Source organism: Giraffa tippelskirchi, chromosome 6 (genome assembly GCF_054371585.1).
Source record: "Giraffa tippelskirchi isolate mGirTip1 chromosome 6, T2T-mGirTip1v1.2.pri, whole genome shotgun sequence".
NCBI classification, from domain to species: Eukaryota; Metazoa; Chordata; class Mammalia; order Artiodactyla; family Giraffidae; genus Giraffa; species Giraffa tippelskirchi.
This window is the reverse complement of record NC_137280.1, coordinates 159,042,327-159,060,794: the sequence shown is the minus strand read 5'-3', so window position 1 is coordinate 159,060,794 and position 18,468 is coordinate 159,042,327. Positions and strand designations below refer to the sequence as shown.

At 39.7% G+C, this 18,468-nt stretch overlaps 2 long non-coding RNA genes and 1 pseudogene across 2 annotated transcripts in view; 1 reads left to right on the top strand and 2 right to left on the bottom strand.

The window, feature by feature from the left end:
* Window positions 1-18,468, bottom strand: part of LOC145511505 (uncharacterized) — a 151,612-nt gene that overhangs the window by 29,710 nt on the left and 103,434 nt on the right. The gene's annotated exons all lie outside the window — the stretch shown is intronic.
* On the top strand, window positions 4,535-11,385 carry LOC145511507 (uncharacterized). Its single transcript, XR_014057906.1, has 2 exons — window positions 4,535-6,436; window positions 9,671-11,385. It is a non-coding gene; the product is annotated as an uncharacterized LOC145511507 (long non-coding RNA).
* LOC145511504 (BOS complex subunit TMEM147 pseudogene) lies at window positions 6,767-7,439 on the bottom strand (annotated as a pseudogene).

Here is an 18,468-nt window from a genome sequence, read left to right as displayed (position 1 = left end):
CATGGTAAAATGATAAAGAGTCTAGATAGATTGCATTCAGTGAAATGCTATTAAAATTAATGTCACCTGTTTCTTTTTACTTTTTAAAACTTGGCTCCTAGGAAATTTAAAAATATATATGTGGCTAGCATTTGTGGCTTTGGTTGTATTACTTTTGGGTGGTGCTGGTTTAGAGTCAATGAAGAAGTGACTGTCTGCTGAGACAGGACATAGCAACCAAAGGAGAAGTCATTTCTCCTTTTAATTAGTTTTGTAATAGCAACAGATTCCATGTCAGACATTTAAAAGAGACAAGGCTATTCTCTTCAGTCAAGCAAAACTCCCACTGTGGTTCCTAAGAGTTCTGCCTGAGTGAAACAAATGAGATTAGGCCCATGATGTTTACTTCATAAGAAAACATTTTCTTTTCTGAAACTTTCTTAGTACATTGTTGGCTACCAGGCTGTGGAAGTGCAGAACCAAGACATGATGAAAGAACAATAAAGGAACAATTTGAAAGTGTTGTTTTGAAACATGTAACTAGTGCTGTCAGCCGCTGGTTCTTTCCATTTTGTACATTTACATTTCCTGACTGCAGTTTAAGAACATTTCACTGCATGTTACTATCAATCATCCTTAACCTAGAAGTGCACTGTACATTAGTAACAGTTAATTGGCATATTTAAAGTAAACAGCTACTTAGTTTTGTTGTGAAGGTTTTGCATACAAATCTCTAACGCCACCCGCTTTGTTTCAATAACAAATACCCGTGTCTGCACCACTGCCACTTCTGTCAGTAGATGAATAGAGATGCAATCGCACTGAGATACCCGGCCAGGGAAAAGACAGCCCGAGCGACGTGCAGGGAGTAAGCAGGCCCTCCTTGCTCCTCAAAGATGCCCACACAGAGGGAAGAACACAAACCCACGAAAAGGAGAGCCAATGGCAAGTTTCAGAAGGATGGTCAAGAAGAAACAGAGGAAAAAAAATGGAAATTACAACTCTGCCTATGCATTTTCTATGTGTAAAGCTGAAAGTCAAAGTATTAGTCGCCCAGTCATGTCTGACTCTTTGCGACCCCATCGACTGTAGCCCACCAGGCTCCTCTGTCTATGGGATTCTCCAGGCAAGAATACTGGAGTGGTTTGCCATGCCCTTCTCCAGGGGATCTTCCCAACCCAGGGATCAAACCTGGGTCTCCTGCATTACAGGCAGATTCTTTACCATCTGAGCCACTAGGGAAGCCCTAATAAGCCGAAAGGGAGATTATTTAGCTGACATTGTCTTGGCCTCTGCCATTTGTTCAATGTCAGGTTCACACTTGGCAAGCTTCCCAAAGTTCAGGGAGAGATATTATTGCAATCCTCATTCCCCTTGGAGTCCAGCAGCAAGTGGAGTTGTGCCTCTTCCTTGGGCACCAGAGCTAAAGTGGGAATGGGTTAGGTATTTGACTAAAAATAAATAATATTAATAATAAGATGACATGAACTTCTTTCCAAATGAGACATCAACACAGCTATAATATATACCTCAGGAACAAAGAATCCACATTACATTTTGAGTGAATTCCTATATCTCCAAGACCTAGAGGGATGAATGCTTACCTGAGCCTCAACAATTTTTTACTACCTACACCAAGAAGTCAAAAGAGACCATATGGTAGTTATGCATTTGTGTGTGTGTGTGTGTGTGTGTGTGTGTGTGTGTGCACGCGCGTGCGTGCACGCACATACCATGAATTATATGAAGTGCCACTGATTCCCCTAGTCACAATTCTGAAATAGATTTTCCATAGAAGAAACAATATAAATGGTTTTTCTACATGGATCATTATTAGAGTCTATAAGAACCCTAAAAACTTGGAGGGTTTTAAATAAATTAACAATATCATTAATAATAGTAGTAAAATTAGAAATCAGAAATCACAGTAATACTATTGTTACCACAAATAACATTATTTCAACTCTATTCAAACATTTAAGAAGAAAAACGAACAGTTTTTATAGAAATAACCTGAAGATAATTTCTATTATTATTTCTTTGACAAAATTCAAATCTGAGACACCAAAAAATATTTCACTTAGAACATCATTGAGGTACATCATTACTAAGCAGGCTTTGCCACTTTTATTATGCGCTACCAGCAATGGCATTTTTTCAGTGTCTGGAACATGCCAACATGTCCTGCAAAGGTAAGAGTGACCCAAGCATGTATCCTTCATCCACTTCCATGTATTACGTCTATCTTATAAGGAAAAAGCAGGAATGCTGCAAATAATGTCATTTCAAACATCAGAAAATGTGAAGAAGGGAACCTCTCTTTCTTAATAAAACTATCAGGAAGAATTTCCCATCTGTTCTAAGTTTCTAGTATTGAACTCTTTAGTTGAGGTCCACAGTCTTTCATGGTTTACTGTCAATTTCTAAATAGATGTCTTTCCATCACTAACTTAAAACTGAAAAACCAGAATTCCTGGTGTTGCCAAGGTTCTGTTTCCAGTGAGGCTTTCCCATCTCTATTGGTAGCAACACCCACCAGGCTGATATGGGGGAAGTATGTGCCTCTGTGTCACACAGCCTGTTCAGTTCAGGACTGCATCCTCTTTCTTCTCCGTATAGTACTTCCAAGATCCCTTTCCTTTCACAACTATGGTTGAAGCTCCCGAGTAAGGGTTAATGCATAAGTAGATGACTGCTCTAACCTCCTTGCTGTGGGTGGATTCATTGTCTCTATTTTGATCCCTCTTACATAAAACGAAATTATGAACTCTACAGTGGTGCTTCTCACAGACACAGAAAGCAAACTGTGGTTACCAAAGGGGAAAAGGGATGGGAGAGGGATAAATTAGGGTTTGGGGATTAGCAGACACCAACTACTATGTATAAAATAAACTAGGACCTACTATAGAGCACAGGTAACTATATTCAATATCCTGTAATAAACTATAACGGAAAACAATGTGAAAAAAATTACATGTAAACAGATAAATACTGAATCACTTTACCAGACACTAACACAACGTTGGAACAACTACACTTCAATCAAAAAATAAATAAAAATAAAGTGGTGCTTCTTAAACTATCTGTGGTAGTGAACACAGTTTTTACTTCCTCCAATCTATAATGGACTGAAATTTTGGTAAAATGAGACAAAATGAGTTTCTGAGAAAGTGATCACCTGCTTGGATGTCACAATTATATCAAATTACTATGGAAATTTCTAAATGATGACTCTCAATTTCTGGGTCTCATCATAGACCTTTTACCAGTTTGCTTATCTGATTCAGTCTTCTGATCACACTCTGACTAGGACTAATGAGCTGCCTTCTATTAAATCACCATGATTTTCTTGGCACTTCTAGTCCAAGCACCAAAAGTAAATACACACCTAAATTAATTGTTCAAATGAGTTGTATCTAGGAGAGACCTGAAAAGCTATTTTCTTTCCCATTAAATAATCTCTGATCACAAAATGCTTTATAATTACACAGATGTTAGGAGAAGGGGGTGACCAAGGATTAGATTGTTGGATGATATCACTAATTCAATGGACATGAGTTTGCACAAACTCAGGGAGAGAGTGAAGGACAGGGAAGCCTGGCATGCTGCAGTCCATGGGGTCATGAAGAGTTGGACATGACTTAGAGACTGAACAACAACAAAGATACTAAAAGACCAAAGATAAAATATTCAAAGATCTTTTGGCAAAGAGGTAATAGTACCATGATCAACGTATTAGAAGGCAGGAGAATACCTGAAAATATTGTGGCCACAAAAGTCACATGGAAAAGCAGAGAAATAACAAACAAACAAAAAACACATCCAAGCTTCTTTTAAACATTTTTAAGAATGCTCTGCAAAGGGGACACACAAATTGTACCCAAGATCTCATCACCAAGATGGCCAAACCCATAACTGCAGGGCAATATAGTAATAAATATTAAACAGTTAAGTTCTCCTGTGAACTCTCCCTTTACGGCTAGTAAGCTTTTTAAAAGTCATCAAACTGTTTACTCTGTTTTATATAAACAAAATATCCAGAGGAATCCCTGAAATTTCAACCGTATTGACTGATATCATCACATTGCAGAGACACAAAGAGATATCTCAGTGTGATGCTCACCCTCCAGCTGTGCCTGGGTACACCATTTGTTTTACAGACTAAAATTCAGAGCTAGCGGTACCCTCACTCCTGGGCTCAAAGAGTCATAATAATCCCCTTCCTTCTGGGTTCCATTGCTTGAGCCAGATTACTTTTCATACTGTTACTTCATATACTTTGCAACGCGATCACATCGCATTTTTCTTCAAAACTCTGGCAGATTGTTTGGGCTAGAGATAGATGGAGACAAGAGGCACCATCTGGTGCAAGATCTTTATTCCTTGTTAACACTACAGGAGTTCTGGTATTTCACATGGTTCATGTAGTAGCAAAGATTTTTTTTTTTTTAATATAAATATTGAGAAGGTATAAGATGATCAAAGGGCCCTGGCACTGTCTGATCACATCACTGCTTTCCTTGGTGTGGAAGTTTTTTAGTTGTTGTTGTCGTTGTTATTGTTGTTGGTTTTGTTTTTTTTTTTCGATTCAGATAACCAGTGGCATATGGTTTCACGATTCACAAAGATGGTCCTTGACTATAGATTTGACGATCTCAACATAACTTCTGGGCTTGCCAGAGCTATGTTACAGCAGAGAGAGCAAATAGCTCATGATATTTCTCCTCTGATGAGTAAGCTCCAAAATCGCAGGTTTAAATTTGATCTGGTTTTGAAAGAAAAGGAGCTTTGTCCTCCCGTGCCAGCATCCATGCTCCTTCGTCGTCAGAGATGAGAGTCTATTTCTGTATCATTGACCCATGGCTTCAGGGACCAAAAGCTCAAACAATGCGCAGGTGAATCCTGTTGACTCAGACTGAGTACACACTTGCTCTTGGCCATAGCTTTCTATTCTTTGGAATTCCAAGCACTTCCTGAAATTTAGCTTATGTTCTAAAAATCTGGTGGCTGTTTAATGGAAAAAATGTTCGCCATCCATACACAATTAAAGTCAGTAGTTTCTAACAGAATTAGCTAAGCATTGGGAGCCAGGAGATTTGCCTGATGATGCTAAACTAACTCACAGCTACCTTGTGAGGATAAGTGAAAAAATGAAGTGGAACGGTGTGTTGAAAACAAACTAAAACACCTTTTTAGAAAAGGTGTGGTTTATACAAGTTAATTTTGACTGTAATTTAAGAATGAAGTTAAAGGAAGCCTTCACCTGTTGACCCCTGATGTCAGAAGGCTACTTGGAGTTACTGCTCTTGGTACGTGTTGCCAAAAATCCGAAGCATCTTTCCAATGAACAGATTAATTCCATCTTAATCTCTGTGAGCTGCTCTGATATCACCCTGTACACACATGGTCCTCATTCCCCGTCTCCTCTTGGCTATTTCTGATGCTTTTGTTAATCCCAAATTAAACCCTCACTTCTGTCTCATGCTTCCTCTGGATACTTTCTTACCTCAAGGCTCACCTTTTTACACAGTGTTCAGGCCAACGAATTAAGGCATTTCTTTCTACTGAGTCCTTTGATCACTTGGCCCTGCCTTCTACCCCTCCCTCACTGAAAGCTTCCTTTATTGATATCATGAAATGGTGCAGATATCAGAGGATACAACTTGAAACAAAGAAGGAAAAGAAGAAGTAGCGGAATATGTCTAAGAGAAAGAAGGTGCTACATTGAAGGAAGCAGATGTCAGTATGACAGCAGATGGTGTAGATAAACTCAGTACTAACACGCTCAGCTTATTGTATTTGCCACATGGTTGCAACTGCAAACTCCTTACGTACAAAACTCAGATGTATAGCAAGCATTGTAGGTGGTTATTCACTGATGCTCTGAGATCAAGAGTGATGCCACAATCAATTCTTTCTATATTTGTCCAAGAGGCAGAGTACCTCACAATCTGTAGGTCATTCTTCTTAAAAGCTAATGATTTGTGAGAGTCTTACTTTTGTGTTAACAGTAAACAGTCTCCTTCAAAGTTCAAAGGAGACATATCTATATACTCCTCACACCCCTCAGATTCAGTTTTGTAATAGGACACAGGTTTTTCTTAGGCAGATACTCCCAAAGAAAAAGTGAGTGGACATCACTCTGTCTTGATAATTAGGTAAAAGCAATGTCCCTGTGGCAGTCTATTTCTTGTCCACTCTGTGTGTGGGAGGTGAAACAAACGGTGGAGTCCAGGCAGTGACCAGCATCATTGTGCTTTAAATTGCAATAACTTTTGAAATCTGGACTTGGAAGATAAATCTGAAACTGGGGACAAATTTAGGTTCCAAGTTGCTGTCAATAAGTAGATCATCCCCAAATCTCCAATGGTTCAAAGTGAAGTCGCTCAGTTGACCCCATGGACTGCAGCCTATTAGGCTCCTCCATCCATGGGATTTTCCAGGCAAGAGTACTGGAGTGCGTTGCCATTTCCTGCTCCAGGGGATCTTCCTGAACCAGGGATTTCGAACCCGGGTCTTCTGCATTGTAGGTAGACGCTTTTACCATCTGAGCCACCAGGGAATTAATGGTTCAAAAGTGAATATAAAATAAAGACCACACTTATCAAATTGACATTTATAGCACTCCACAATCTGATAGCAACCTATCATTAATATATTTATATATATATATATGTATGTGTGTGTGTATATATATATACACATTTTTTTTAAACTTTCCAAATACTGTGTACTTCACTGAACCTGGGGACGGGAAGAAGGTATGTGAAAGTCTGGGATGCCAAGCCTAGGAGTGCATGTTGACAAGGGCTACATACAGGGCCAAGGTGCTGAGGGCCAGCAGCCCTGTCACCAGCGCTTAAGCCAGCAGGCCTGTCCAGCTGTCCAGGGAACAGAGATGGACAAAGGTCTCCATGACAAAGCCCTTGTAGACGCTAAGGAACATCAGGAGGAGGACTGCTGGCTGGTACGTGTGGTGCAAGTCGTAGCGTGTTATCATCCACACCAGGCCAGAGGTGACGAGTACTGGACCAGACTGATGTTGGAGTCGATGCTCATCTGGATGTATTTCCAGTCAAACTCAATGTCCCAGGGCTCCAACCCAGAAGGGGACGCCACAGGACATCATGAGCTCAGTGGTGGCCCCAGCCCAGGGCAGCAACCATGATCTTGTATTCCCACCTCACTGGCATTCCGGGACATGACAAGGTTTAGGCCTATCAGGTCTGCCACGTCCACACTGGCCTTCATCAACTCCCCAATGAAGTCACAGATGCCACCTTCCCAGGTGGGAAAGAAAGTGGCCAAGAACAGCATCTTGCACAGCTGCACGAACACGTAGCTGACCCCGGCCTGGACGCACTTCCAGAAGGCACTGGACGCAGGCCGCTGCACGAGTAGGTGGTGAAGGAGTGGAAGTAGGCCCGGGCGAAGCAGTTCCAGAAGTGGAAGAGCATCATGACGCTGGCCGCCCGGCCCTGGCGCCCGCCTGTCTCCGTTGTGGCCCGCACGGTCTTCTGGCAGCCAGGGTCCACATTCCAACATTTTAAACTGCTGTTTTCATTCAATTTCCTGTAGAAAAATCTATTTACTGTTACTTCAAAACATTATATGGCCTCCAGGGGCTACAATTCTGTTTACACGTATCCCTTTTTGAGACCACCACCTCTTTACTTCTCATTTTATCTGAACCATGTCTTCCCTTTATATCCCTCCTAAAGGCTCACGCTGGGTTCTCTTCCCATTTGCTCTGGATCGTGATGATCCCTTCTCTCTTCTGATCAGTCAGAGAACTGATCTCCCACATGTCTCATTAGGCTATCTTTGCTTGCTACTTAACATTTTGTCATATGTCCCATCCTCTCCACCAAATTCTGCTGGGCCGGGGTGCTATGAACAAGTCCCAGAATGTAAGCTCCTTGTAGGCAATCACTCATTTCTATGTGCAGCTTCACAAAGCTCTAAAAAGGCACTCATGATATTTGTCAATGGATCATTTGATTGAATTTCTGCATTTTAAATATGAGTATAATCAATGTTAAGTGTTTGACTCCAAATTTCTCCAATTCTGGAGGCTTTTGCCAAGTTGAGACTGGATTTACAAAAGCATATTGCTAGGCATTCATGTAAGCCTGAGACAACACCCTAACATCAAAGATAGAAAAAAAAAATACAGATTAAAAATTAAAAAAATAATGTAGAGATAAAATTTTAAATTTCCTTTAAACATCTGCAGTAATGTGCTCTGGTTTTTAAGATATCTTTTCAATATAACTAATAGTCTGACCGTCAACACAGTACTACAAGAGATATTTAAAAAAAAACAGAGCTCTGTAGAACTGATCCCAACAGGTACTAACAGCAAAAATAAAACATACAAATTTGTGTTAAAAATACTGAGACAAACCTAGTCTTGTACACTCGCAGTTAAGCTCTGAAAGAAGCTCTCTTCTGAATAAGCTAGGACAATGGAGCATTCTAAAAAGAATTTGGGAAATGAAGTTAGGGAAGGTAACAGTGACTAGAAAAACAAATGTAGTGACAAAGACAAATTTCACACCAGCTGCAATGGGATTGTATCTACATAGGACTCCTGCACAGACTTTATGCCAAAGTAACCATTCCATTCAACCAAACAATTGGAAATTCAAACAATGGAGTGGACTGACTTCACTCAGTTAATTGGCCAGTCAACTGAACTGACTGAATGTGCAGGCATTAAAAAACTCTGGTCCTTAACTGAAGTGACCTTAAAAATTCAAATAGTATACAGCTGTAAAAAGCATTTTCTAAGCTTAAAGTAACATACAAAATGTGGTGCCATGAACCATCAGCTGTCCACCAGAGACATGCTCCTCTCCATAGTGTAGAGATGTTACTGGAAAGTGACTGTATGCCAGAAATTCCATTTCCCAGCCCCCTTGCATTTAGGTGAGGCCATCTGACTAGTCCTCATTAAAAAAAAAAAACAAAAACCAAACACCAGCCTAAGTGGTATTGGTCACTGTGGGATGATTTCCTCAAACCCATTTGTGCCTTCACCATGATCCTTTTTCCCCTATCTGCCCAGACTCTTCTCCTATGCCTGCTTTCACCATTGCTACATTTTGGTCCTTGTGGTTGGAAGAAATTTTTCCATAAGCTAAGAGTATTAGTGGGGCTTCTGCTCAGCCTCTACAACAAAAAAATTATCATAGATTGGGAGGGTTAAACCAGGGGTTCCCAAACTCCAGGTGGTAGACTAGTACCTCCTGTCAGATCAGTGGCAGTATTAGATTAGAAACAAAGTGCCCAATATATGTAATGTACTTGAATCATCCTGAAACCAACCCCCTGACCCCTGGTCCATGGAAAAATTGTCTTCCGTGAAATTGGTCCGTGGTACCAAAAAGGTTGGGGACTGCTGGAAACAACAGACATTTATTTATCACAGTTCTAGAGGTCAGGAAGTCCAGGATCAAGGCACTCACAGATTTAGCTTTTGGCAAAGAGCTAAATCCTGGATCTTACAGTATCCCCATATGGTGGAGAAAGGAAGCTCTAATGTGTCTTCTCCTGCTAGAAGGGCTTCTTTGGTGGCTCAGATGGTAAAGAATCTACCTGCAATGCAGGAAACCCAGGTCCCATTCCTGGGTTGGGAAGATCCTCTGGAGAAGGGAATGGCAACCCACTCCAGTATTCTTTCCTGGAGAATTCCATGGACAGAGGAGCCTGGCAAGCTATAGTCCATGGGGTTGCAAAGCATGAGAAGTGACTGATTGACTAACACTTTAACTTTTCAAGGGCACTAATCCTATCACAGGGGCTCCACCCTCATGACCTCATCTCAACCAAATCACCTCCCAAAACCTCTAACAATACCTCCAACTACCATCGTGTTGTGGGTTAGGACTTCAGCATATGAATTTGGGGGGAGGGAACACAAATATTCAGTCCATAAGAGAAGATTTCCTTACCTAAATCTGATATTTATTCATCTGTACTTACCTATTCAAAGCTTGAACAGAGGCTTAGAAAAGAGCCCAATTATTTTAGGAAAATTAGGACCACTGTCCGTGCAATATAATTCAATGTTAGATTGTAATAAAAATAATGATGGTGGTGATGATAACATAAAATGAACAGTTTATTTTTTAAAAAAGAGATTCTTTACAGCAATTTGTTAAAATAAATATCATGTTCTAAAGGCTAAGGTCTTTCAAAAGGAAAAACAATTTCTTTCAATTAAAACTGAACTAGCCAGAGCTTAAGAAATTCCTCTATAATTACGTTTAAGCCTGTTGCAATTTATTCCCCCCAAGATTTACACTGGTAAGGCCTCTGGGGCATTGCTATAGCCTAGTGTTAAAGTTAACTGATTCACACAACAGTCCATCCAAGTTAGCCCCCTGCAGAGCCTTACTCAGTGCAAAGAACTACCTTGTCTTCCTAACCATCTAATTTAGAATGAACTTAGATGATTCCTTATCTGCATTGCAATCTTGTGGAGCCAGCAACATTACCCAGAAGCTGGACCAGGAGAAATAGAAAGTCTGGTCCCGTGGCATTCAAAGGTATGAGACAAACCCTAAGAATCCATAAGACCTTAGAAAAAAAGCATACTTTACCTAATCATCCTACCATTTCTTTCACTGATAACTAATTAGCATTTAGAAAGTTAAATGAGAAGTAGCTTAACCAAACATCTCATTTTTAAAAAATATTTAAGAACTAGTTTTCCTTGGTTTAAACTGACTTTCTCATTTTCCCCCCAACTAATGTTGTTATTTGGGGTTTCCAAATATAATAACACTACTGACCATTCTTAATTGCACCCTGATGGGTGTTAAGCACAGGAGTGTGTGCACACAGACTCGACTTTTCCAGTCTTTGACTGTTCCTTGCCTCTGGCCTCTGTCAGAGAGGCTTGCTAACTGCATCTCAGGGGAGCAATCACACAGCTTGACTCAGCCTGTGGCTCTGACTATTGGGACTTCCTGAAGTCACAACCATTTTGGCATCCAGAACTGGGGCACGGCGTGTCTACTCTTCACAAAATCCAGAGATTGCAAGGGAAGTGTGAAACGTGAGAGCTGATTAGGGATGCACCTTAAATGGTATCAAGGGAGCCAGTTAGCAATGCAAAATATGAGATAATATAAACATAACATTCAGTGCCAGTTGATCACTTATGTGAGCACCACAAAAAGCAAAATACAACAGAAAAAAATTGGAGATGAGCAACAAATACAAGATTTCCTCCAAGATAATTTTGCACAGAAGTTCAATTTCATGGGGAAAAGTGCATAATAAAATGTCGTGGAATGATATGCCAGAAAAATATGATATGTCTATTTGTCTTTCTGGACCTTGTTTGGTATTAATCATTTCTAATGGATATATCCAAGTCTTCTGTATACATACACCCTTCCTTTCTTGCATGTTTTTGACATGAGGATTTAAAGTTGGAAGATGCAATTATTTTGGCTGTATTTAACTTCCTTCTGTGACTACAATAGAATGATTCCATTTTCATTAGTAAGAAGCCAAAGTAATTTTAATTCAGGGATTTCTCTTTTAACTATTAGTTTTTAAGAAACACAGCACCATGGTTAGCAGAGGGTCCCTTTCTCAATATTCTGGTGTAGCTACTCTCCTGTCAGCCTAGGCTTTCAGAGAGAGGAGAAAAAATCTTCATAAAAGCCTTGGCCTAATTAACAAGAATGAACTAGATTTTATGATGAACAATTTATAGGCAGTTAATAGAGCTCATACACGGTAGCCAGGAGCTAGATAATTTATCATAAAAGGAATCTCAGTTACACTCCTAATCCTCATTCTCTTGAAACTGCAACCAACTGCATTCACAATTGCCACTTTTATAAGCTTTGATTTCCTGACAAATGATGCTGCATTTTATAGAGTTATAATGAAACTTATAAATGCAGTAAATTCTTGTCTCTCTGCCCATATGCTTCAAATTCTTTGCCAAACAATTTACTCTTCTACATTGTTATCTCCAGATAAAAATAATTTTTTCAAAGATCTCCCAAGGATTCTTCATACTAGCACAAATTAGAATAAAAAAATAGCAAACTGTTTATTAACCATTCTAAGTATTTGTTGAAAAGAAACTGATTAATGCCTAAAAGAACAATGCAGCTCTTGTAATGAATTTTGAAAGATACTTTTCAAAATTATATAAGGTAAAATAGCTAATATCCAAATGTAATTTTTTAAAGGACCAAATTTATAGTAGTTGAGACCCAGGAAATCATATTGTCTCTTCCCACTTGGTATCTTACTGCTATTTTTGTTTTAAAGTTATAACAAAATACAGCACACTGGGTGGGCAGAACTGGGTAACTGTATATATACTGTCATCAGATCAGTTGCATTTTGTTTATCCATTGATCTACATAGGGGTTCCTGAAGTCCTCAAATTAGATAACACTTCCTCCAGGAAGGCTTCCCTGATACTCCTTTCTCTTTTATATACCATCTACCATCCTATTCTTCCTCTTACCACAAAAACTAATGCTACTGGATTGTAACAAATACTACTACCTGTTTAGTGTTCCATCCCCTCATCGACCATGAACTCCAGCACAGTAAGGACCACCATTTTCTCACTCTGTAGTCTAACACAATGCCTGGGACATATGGTATTTGTGACTGAATAATGTTCTTGGTTTCCAGAGCCTGTTAATGTAAGTGAGAATAAATCATTCTGGTTGTATGATCCAGGAATAAATTTGGTCATTGAAATGTACAATGAATAAGCCTGTATTTTAAAAAGTTGAAGAGTCAAAAGTCATGACATTTTCTACTCCTTTCTTATGACCAGCCTTATAAGTTCTTTTAAACATTATGCTCTATTTAGATATTCTGCCTTTTAAAAGGGACATGTTACAATTTTAAAAAAGGGTGATATCAAAAATAATAAAAATAAGAAATGACTAGAATAGAAATCCGGGGGAGAAGGTCAGAGAAATACGATTGACCTGAAACAGATGTGCTAAATAAATATTACATTAATCAAGGTCTCTGGGGACACAGGGCAAGTGCTGCCTGTTTCTTGAAAGTACAGAGTCAGGGGCCATTGCAAGATTGTTTAGGCCCCCAGAAGTACAGCTTTCTGACCTAATAGGCTATGAGATACAAGATTATGTGTCTATGGGTCCACTCAACAGACCATTTTTCAAATGATTAGGGATTTAGCTCTGCCTGCCAGACAACTAGTTTTTGTACAGTTAGTCAAACTACAGGGGCATGGTCAAGTTTCATTTATCATCAACTGTTCTGAAATATCCTGAAGCTGAAGCACCAATACTTTGACCACCTGATGTGAAGAGCCAACTCACTGGAAAAGACCCTGATGCTGGGAAACATTGAGGGCAGGAGGAGAAGGGGGCAACGAAAGAGGAAGAGATGGTTGAACGGTATCATCAACTCAAGAAACATGAGTTTGAACAAACTCTGGGAGACAGTGAATGATTGGGAAGCCTGGCATGCTGCAGTCCATGGGATCACACAGAGTCGGACACAACTGAGCAACTGAACAAAAAAAAACCTCTCTTTCAATCAGGGTTTCTCATCTCCTATTAAGAAGTTTTGAAGATAGATTCTATTATATTTTAGAGCAAGATATTTTTCTAGTTAAAAAACAAGAAGTGATCCTCTTCCCTCTCAGATTCACTCTATCACTACAGAGAAGTTGAGGCTCAAACAGCTGTTGCAGAAAGCAAGTCCATGGCTGCCAAATCACCCACAGAAAGATAGCATTCTCAGCACACTCAGAATGGCTAGTAGGAGCATGCAGTTGAAAATCTGTTCGTTCCCTGACACCTTTTCCAATTTAGTCCCTGTCATAGATGGGCACGGAGAAGGCAATGGCACCCCACTCCAGTACTCTTGCCTGGAAAATCCCATGGACGAAGGAGCCTGGTAGGCTGTAGTCCATGGGGTCGCTAAGAGTCAGACATGACTGAGCGACTTCACTTTCACTTTTCCTGTTCATGCACTGGAGAAGGAAATGGCAACCCACTCCAGTATTCTTGCCTGGAGAATCCCAGGGGTGGCGGAGCCTGGTGGGCTGCCGTCTATGGGGTCGCACAGAGTCGGACACGACCGAAGCGACTTAGCAGCAGCAGTAGCAGCATAGATGGGCAGAGACTCCAATGCAGACCATGCCCCTGGCAATGTCTACTGAGGTTACTAGCCCAGCAGGGCCAGGCCAGCCCATGATACCTGGGAGAGATGGAACCAACGACTCTTCTGCCCTGAATCAAAATAAAGCCTAAAATGCTATCTTTTATGGTTCCTAATGTCAACTAAAAATAACAGAAGTGCTTAGTTCAGACCTAAGATTCACCTTGGAGACTTTTCCTAATCTTATATATCCTCCAAAGTGTCTTTTTTCCAAATGGAATTGGTCACTGACATGTGGATGTGCTCCTAATAGCAAAATAAAAATATTCCCTGCCTGAAGCATTATAATAAAGCTGTCTTTTTCCATTTCATTGTCTCAGAACATTTAATCAATTGACATGACATCTGGGGCAGGTCAAAAGGAGCCACCTCTATTAATTTACAATTGCAAGCGTCGACATATTGGTGGCCTTCTCATTACTTTAACTTATTTTTATCAGTTTTAGTTTTTTGAATGTTGTTAAACTGGGAAGTCTCTTTGGGGCCAAGGATAAAAACCTATACACTTTTAATCCTGTGTTCCCATTAAAAAAAAAAAAAAAAATCCAAGCCCAAGGAAAATTTTGACGTGGACACACTTGTCTGCATAAAAGCTGGCCTCCCATTTAGGAAGGTTTCCAATTGCTTACCTAATTTTAAGAGCTTAATGACATCTATCTCTTACCAATTTCTTATCAAAGTTTTACATAAAATGAAAATTTGAAAGTGTATTTAATTCTTCTAAGACAGATTCAGATACATAGCAGAAGCCCCAAATTTATAGCCACCTTCTTTCTCCAGCTCAGGAAAAGACCTATTATAAGTTATTTCCAAATGCATGAGAACATCAATCAATAATTTTCTTCCACCTGCAGTATTGTCTCTTCTCTAGCTATAAAATAAAAGCCTTGTCTCCTTGTTAAAGAAAGTGTGTCTGTGTGTGTATGTGTGTGTGAATGAGTGTGTGTGTGTTTGCATGAGAAGTGAGAGAGGAAGAAGTGGAATGAAAGAAATAGAAACACCTTCTAGGATGCTGAATGGCACAAAGTCAGCAGTTGTCTCACTCTGCCTAGAAAGAAGAGCAAATTTGCCCTTTTGTCCTCCCCTCTCCCTCTCCCTCTCCCTCTCCCACATCCCCCCAACCCCATCCCCTCACCAGCCTGACTCTTGGGCAGGAGCCAACTTCCCTGCCTTTATCTTCCTGAATTTACAAGAGGATTCTGATGACCCTATCTCAATTCTGGCAGCAGAGAGCTAAGTACTTTACTGACAAGACAAGGCTTGTCCCAGGCAGACAATGGGAAGTAGATAACTGTTAAAAATGCTGAATTCCAAACATGGGAATGAATTAGCTAAATGGCTGTGGTAATGATTTTCCTCAGTAACAAATACCAGGAGGAAAAGCATTCCTTAGCACAGTGGTGTATACATGACAACTGGTTGGTTTCATTTACTTAATATGCTTTGCATAAATTGTGACAAATAGTCTACATTTTTTCTGATATTGTCTCCATCTTATTGCGAATTTCAGGTCTTGAACAATGGCTGTGTTTTCAATATTTGAGAACATACCAGACAGGCACCCTCCACCCTATTACCAAAAATATTACAAAAACTAGCTAACTTGGGGAATCTGCATCCCATATTGGTTCCCCCACCAAGCTTATAAAATGTCTGTGCGTATATGCAAGTTTTCTTGCTGAACATACTCACAAAGCCACAGTGACTCTCTTATTTGTGCAGCCAGGAAGTCTGTTAGAATAAGGGCTAAATTTCATGCACAGTTCAGGGCACCTTTGAATGGCGTATCCTCTCTTCAGAATGTGGGCCACTCATCTAGACATCCTAGTATTTTGACATAAGCCCTGTCAGAGAGAAGATTCCATGCTACCAGATACACTTCTTTTGAAAATGTCATCCAGGGTAGAAATTGATTTTCTGCCTCGAATACAGCTGCTGCTCTGAGAAGCCACCTATCCTATTAAAAGTGTCCTTGTTACACTTCCACCAAGACTTAGGGCACACGATGAAACTGACATATTTGTAAGAGTATAAAATTCTCACTGATCATTCATTCATTCAACAATTGTTTACAAATCACTGCTTTAGATGCTAGAGATGTGGCAGTGAATAACATGGTTAAGGCCTCAGCTCTTGTGGAACTACTTTCTGTGATTTCAAACAGCATATTGTTATGAAAAAATAATATGAAACAGGGTAACTTGCTAGAGAAAGATGATTTTCGATTGAATGGTCAAAGAAAACCTCTCCCAAGGCTGTGATATTTGAGCAAACCATACACAATTACACATATTAAATACTCTGGTAGAAAGGATGCAGGATTTGGAGACAGAAGACTCAAGTTCTAATTTCTTAAAAGTCTTTCAGGCAAGTTCCTGAAAGCTTTCTACCTTTTAGCATAGAATTGGTATCCCACGGGGGACATTTCTCATTCTCCCTAAAAGGGTTGAGCCTGGTTCAACCTGATGAGCTTTTTCCATTATGATAGTTATGATTGAACCCCACTACATCCTCCTTTTTAAATATGAACACTCGAAATCAATGGTTCTCATCCCTGAATGAACAATAACTTAGAATCCTAACCCTGCTGGCATTGTTTTAAATGCGGAAGTAAATAATGTAAGACAAATTACTAGGATGGATTCAGAGACAATCCACAAGCAGCTAAAACAAAGGGGGCAGGGTGGGGTCTTCCAGGATTGATGAGTCTAATGTCTCTGGATGCTCCACTGTCTTGAGAATACCACCTGATAAAAGTTAAAAAAAAAAAAATCGAAGCAATTCGACATTTCATAGCAGATTTATTCCAGGTGATTTAGAGTTAGATATCTGTATCAGGGGCAGAAAACAAATCCGTGGTAACATAATCAAGCAACATTGGAGTTGGAGATGATGTATATGTTTGTGGTGTCACCACATTTGTTACCACATTTTTTTCAAGTTATGCAACAGAAATCACACTCTCTTGAGGTTAAATACTGCCCTACTCTCTTCAAAAGATTTTAAATTTCACACCTCCACCCACACATTAAATTAGTCGTCCAAACCAGATGGAGGTTAGCGTTTTAGGTTAGGATGACTGTCTGGCGAAAGTCTTTCCTTGCGTTGCCCATAACTATCACTTTTACCTTCAGGCTTATTAGTGCTTTGCTTGATTTCTGACATGAAAGTGCATTTAAATGGTCTGAGTCTTACACAATTTTCCATACCATAGCCATGTGAAGTGGCTCAGAAACAGTTCTAGGAAGAACCAAGAGAGAATTCAGAGATGAATGGAAAGCATTTCAATAAATAAATACATTCAAAAGTCAGCATCTTTCCTCATGGTGCTTTCTGTCACCCCCACCAAGTATGCATTTCTTCTTTCTATTCATGTTTTACCCAATTTTCGGGGCTGAACTCTACCCTTATCTCCTTTCTCCCTCTACCAGCCTTAATTTTTGATGTATATGTACTTCTCATCCCTCTCGCTGTTTCTGTATTTGATTGATTTAACTAAAGTGTAAGTCCCTACAAGATTAAAAAAACATCATCTTACACTGTTGTCTTTTAATTGATTCTAAGTAATGAGACTAGAATCAGCCAACACATGGAACCACTTTTGAAGAAGCCTTCTTGCCTAGGGCTGTAGAATTAAGAGCCTGACCTGAACCATGTGTTCAAAAAGAAGTGGTAGAATTGACCCACTAAACATGTTCCTGGCTAGAAACTAGCAGTTTTAAAGGCAAGAGGAAAGACCTCAGAATCTGAAGGCAGAGCTAGATTTGGAAGTGAGTTCCATCACTCCTCTGGAAAATGGGCTCACAGGATTCCAATAGGAATAAATGTAATATGTGTAAAGCAGCCTTACGGTGACGTGGTGACTCGTATACAGTAAGTGCTTGGGTTAGGATGGCCCAGTATTATTTAAAAAAAAAAACAAGACTTTTAATATATTTTTGCCTGCAAATCTAGGATGAGAAGAGATATAAAACATTATAGGCAAAATTAAAATTTGGGAGAAAGATTAACGGGGTCACACTGAGCACCTGGCTCCAAGTGAAATTTGGATCAGTGTAGGAAGAGGACTACTCTTGGACTTCTCTCTTATTATCCCATAAATGTATCTTTTTGCCCTTCCTTTTTTTCTCTTTCCTTTAACATAAAGTGTTAAAGCTTCCACGTTCTAGAAATTACAACAATATGGTACAAAGCAAAGAGTCCAGTATTTGAAACCAGCACATGTGAGTTCTGGCCTCACTGGAAGGAATTGAACAAGTATTTTAAAATTCTGTACCTTGTTTTGAAGGGCTTCCCTGG